This window comes from Penaeus chinensis, chromosome 9 (genome assembly GCF_019202785.1).
Source record: "Penaeus chinensis breed Huanghai No. 1 chromosome 9, ASM1920278v2, whole genome shotgun sequence".
NCBI lineage: Eukaryota > Metazoa > Arthropoda > Malacostraca > Decapoda > Penaeidae > Penaeus > Penaeus chinensis.
This window is the reverse complement of record NC_061827.1, coordinates 37,597,136-37,602,135: the sequence shown is the minus strand read 5'-3', so window position 1 is coordinate 37,602,135 and position 5,000 is coordinate 37,597,136. Positions and strand designations below refer to the sequence as shown.

General features: G+C 37.7%; 1 protein-coding gene across 4 annotated transcripts in view; it reads left to right on the top strand.

The window, feature by feature from the left end:
• LOC125029226 overlaps window positions 1-5,000 on the top strand; it is a 106,087-nt gene that overhangs the window by 18,776 nt on the left and 82,311 nt on the right. Inside the window, exon 1 of one of the 4 annotated variants that reach the window (XM_047619119.1) lies at window positions 3,671-3,704. The exons of the other annotated variants lie outside the window; for them this stretch is intronic. The gene's annotated coding sequence lies outside the window, so the exon portion shown is untranslated. Of the gene's footprint in view, window positions 1-3,670; window positions 3,705-5,000 lie in introns of those variants that run through there. 4 annotated transcript variants of the gene reach the window in all.

The window sequence follows — 5,000 nt, the reverse complement described above, 5'->3', positions numbered from 1 at the left end:
TATGTGTGTGTATATACACGTATATATATATATATATATATATATATATATATGTATGTATATATATTATATATATACACATATATATGTATATATATGTGTGTGTGTGTGTGTGTATTTATGCATTTTTGTATGTGTACATGTATCTATATGTGTGTGCATGCATGCGAGCCTCTACACATTCATAAGTAGGTATAATGCATTCAGGCGTGCTTTCAAAACAAGTCCTAAAGCAGCATTCAGAAGACATCGCTTGCAAGTACATGTGTAAGGGGAGCTGAGCTGTGTCGACAACCCCCCCCTCCCCCCCTTCATGAAAACAGAGGCCTAACGAGGAGGCTTGAGTGATGACCCTTTGTCCTCCCCCACACACGCAGAAGTGTATTGATCCACACAACAAGATGTACGGAATCTCGAAGCAAGAAGTGAAGTTATTGATTCGTCACATGTTACGTCATTGTAAGTGGGAGTTATGAATCGGTGTCTGAGGCGCTTCACGATTTTGTTTTAAAGATGTCGTATTGCAATGCAATAACAACATCCGGCCAAGTGATAGGAGACGAATCAGCATCATTTCGATTCACTTTTTATTTATTTTTTCTTCTTAGGGACCCATGATGTATATGACGTTAATGTGAAGATGAATGATCTTTTGGAGGATGTATTAGCATATGAATAACCAAATGCGCATCGTCGTGAAGATGGACTCGTCGGGACTTTGTTTTGAGGCTGAGGGTCGATCAGCCAAGGATTCGCCGTTTATGGTCAAGTCACGGATGTGGGAGGCTGCGTTTCGAATGTTGGCTTCGTGTCTGTGGAAAGAGGACTTGAGAGGGAGTGGAGATGAAAGTGGTTGTTTCAGAACAGGATGCATACACCGAGAGAGCGAGCGAGAGAGAGAGAGAGAGAGAGAGAGAGAGAGAGAGAGAGAGAGAGAGAGAGAGAGAGAGAGAGAGAGAGAGAGAGAGAGAGAGAAACAAAGCAAGAAGAAAGAAGGAAAGAAAGAAAGAAAGAAAGAAAGAAAGAAAGAAGGAAAAAAGAAATTAAAAAGAGAGATAGAGACAGAAAAGGAAAAAGAAAAAGAAAAAAGGGAAGAAAGAAAGAGAAAGAGAAGATACAGACAGAACAAGAGAGACGAGGAGAGGGCATAACTGCAAGGAAAAGAACACCTGCGTTATCACTTGTATCACAGATGTATACATGTTACGATGAAAGTCCACTAACAATCGCTCGTAACGCTATATATATATAGAAGAGACAGTACAGTGCACCATGTAACACGAAATACCCATCAGAGTACGCACATACTAATATACAAAGATGCGCCAGAGAAGAATGCCATGGAGAGGCCTAAGGTCGCATATTGCGTAACCGCTACCTCTTCCTCCCCCCGCCCTGTCGGCCCTCCTCCCTCCGCCCTGTCTGCCCTCCCCTCTACCCTGTCCCCCCCCTCCGTCCTGTTTCCACCCCTCCACCCTCTCTCTCCCCCTCCGCCCTCCCCCCCTCCGCCCCCTCTTCCCCACCTCTACTAAGGGCATAAAAAAACTGGCAGAGGACGGCAGGGTTTTGAAAGGGTTCGTGAAAAGGTACGCGGGGGAAGGGGGGGAGGGGAGGGAAGGGAAGGGAAGGGCGTTTCCTCTCTTGGCTCTTGGCGTTCTCGTAAAACAAAATATATTTCAAAATACTTGTAAGTAAGTAGCTGGTGAGATATCCAAGTTCATTTATATTACGGTTTTATATTCGCCCATGATTTTGTGAATGAAAATTCCATTTAATGTGATTGAAGACCCCGCCCGTTTTAAGTGAAATAAGTAAAACAAGAAAGCTTGTAAAGTTCGACAGAGGGTTTGGTGAAAGTTGAAAGCAAGCGATAATTTTCCCAATGTCGGTTTAAGAAGCAGATAAAGGGTTAAATAATTTACGAGATATTATGAAATGACCGATGAAAAATAGTACACTCTCTCGAAAGGAAAGAAAGATCAAATTAGCCTAAGTGAGCACCGCACGCCCGCACGAACACAGGTAAGACTTAGCACCCTCCCCACGACCCATTAAGGGGCTAATGCTATTCTCTGTGACAGCCCTGATGCTTTTAACCAAGACCAGCTGGTGGAAACCGGGCGCGCGTGTGTGGCTTGGGTCCAAAACCTGCGCAAAATAGTGATTATGCAATGTTTACGCACGGAAATGTTTTGCTTGCGTCAGAGGAAACCTTACGCAATTTCCATTGATATCCAGCGACTCGATGATAAAGTTGAGGAAAATGCCTCAACTCTCGAAGTTAAAGGGATTTCAGTAAGATTGCCAAAGAACATATCAGTATTACATATAACTAAAATATGAAGATTGCATAAGAGCATATATGTACTATATATAACGAGACTAAGATTTCATAGGAACATACCAGTATTATATTTAACTAAAATAGGAATTAATAAGAACACATTAGTATTATACATAACTAAAATAAGGAAAAAAAACTAACAAAGTATAGTAATATTTACAGAAAACGCTGCTGTCCATCCCTTATGGTAGTAAACGAACCACTACAGCGGAGACGTTATTTTACCAAATATGTCCCACGCTGGACCCCAGGCGTTACCCTAGCATAGCCACGCCCACCCACGCCCTTCCACCTCTGTAGCGCAGGTGGGACACTTCCTATCGAGGGAGTAGAGGCGTCAAAGAAAGGGAAAAGACAAAGAAAACAAAGATAAGAAGATATCAAAACGTAATTTTGTGTTTGTAATTGTAATGGGAACTAGACAAACACTGAAGGACTTGAAAAATATGTTTTTATGTCAGGATGTGTGACCCAACGAAACACTAACATGGTTCCAATTTAAAAGAGTGTGATTTTTGACACCAATCAGATATTTGATGACAGCTGAATTCATAGTGCGTATTAAGGTTTTATATATATATATATATATATATATAACTTTATATATATACACATATATATATATTTATACAAATATATGTACGCACACACACACACACACACACACACACACACACACACACACACACACACACACACACACACACACACACACATATATTGTAAGTGCGTAACTTTCAAAGTCATATTTTTATATCAGGAAATATAACATAGTTTTAATACATGTAGGTTCGACGATTCAAACCAGTCGGAAATGTTGCGACAATTTATGGTTAATATTCATAGTTTATATATACTTACACATGTACGTCATCCTGATACGCCTTAAACTGATACATGGTAGTTTATCCATTTGTCAGATGTGACTAATGCAATTAAAGTAATTGTTCTAACGACCGACAAAAAGGTATTTCTTAATATTTTGTTCATTTGAATAACAAAGTATACAACTATACTGTAATTCTGTCATGCGTAAAATATTCAGTATGATAAAAACGTATTGGTTTATCAGCAATCAACTAGACATATGTGTATTTTCCTGTGTTCATTACAACCAAAGCAAATTTGATCTATCATGATAGCTTTGCGGAAGTTAATATATCTGCACTTATCACGACGACCCTGTAAATATACCTTCTTCATTGTTCCATAATTGCGTGTCTAATGATCAATATTTACCCTTGATAACGTTATCTAGCGCTCAAAGCTCCCCTCCTAAATGAGACTGGGGTTAGCTTCCAGTATACATTCGCGAAGGGTAGCCATTATACGTGCATTTCGTAAAATTCGTGTTTTATCCGTATGTATTTGTTCAGGGTTGTTATCGTACGTGTTTTATTTCTGGAGACATTTGTTTACTTTTGGGCTTCATTTGTATGTGTATCTGTGAAAAGTAGATATTATATGAGGTTTTGGAAAACGTGTTGATAATTTTCTTTGTTGTCTAAACCGAGCGTAAAATTGTTTCGAAATTGTTTGCGTTTTATTGTTCATTTATTTGAGTGTTACGGTTACTCCGGTAATTATCAAAATTATTTAACAGGATTGGCTAGTGTATTTTCCGAGTGGGGTGATTTTATTTATTTTTTTCTTCTGAATATTTTCCAACTTTAAGTCTGTACCTCCAAGCAGACCTTCGTATATTCCATGTGATGGCAGATACATGACAGGCACGTTCGCTTGGAAATTCTTTGACCGAGTTCTCTCTAAGTATCTTCCGAAGCACATGCACACGTACGTACTTTGTGTTTTGAAAAAAAAGGAATTCCGTGAGAACTGATCTTGAATACATCACCTCGATTTTGGAAATGTTCTCACTGAGGAATATTTTATGGTGTTTTGTGAAGTTGATATATATATACATATATATATTATAAATATACATATGTATATACATACATACATAAATATGTTTTTTATTTGTTTCTTTCTATTGCGCCTAGGGTAGGGAAACAGACGTAATTTATCTGCTAATCTTAATTACTGTGCATTTTTGAGATTGATATTTTAATATTCTTTTTTTTTTTCTTCTTAATGATAGGAATCCTATCACTTAGTTAAAAACATTGTACATATGTAAAAGAAATTGAACTAAAGGCTGTCCGTGTACATATAAATTTATTCTATAATTCTATATTCTCAACCTTCAGGCATGTGTGAAAATCTCGTTTGACAGTAATACCCAGGATCAATATAAACCTTTCTTGCATTAAGAATTTTATTGGTCGGCTTAATAGCAATTAAGATCGAAAAAATTGTAATATTCAATTTACCTGTCTACAATTCAGAGTACCAAAAAAATAAGTAAGGAACACACACTAATCAAGATAAAAAAAAAATCTGGGAGGGTTTTATTCGTCTAAGAAACTCGAAACAAAAACAAACAAACAAACAACACAATGGATTATAAAAGTGACTCATTACCAGTCATGAGGATGTCTGCGTTCGGATGCTTGCACGACTTGTCTGCTTTTTAATAAGGTTAAGTAAGTGGTGACGTTCGGTTCGAATTAACGAAGCTTAGTGTGAGTGGTTATGTAATGGGATAAGGTATATTGTAATATTTGTAATATATCTCCATTATATTATTATGATA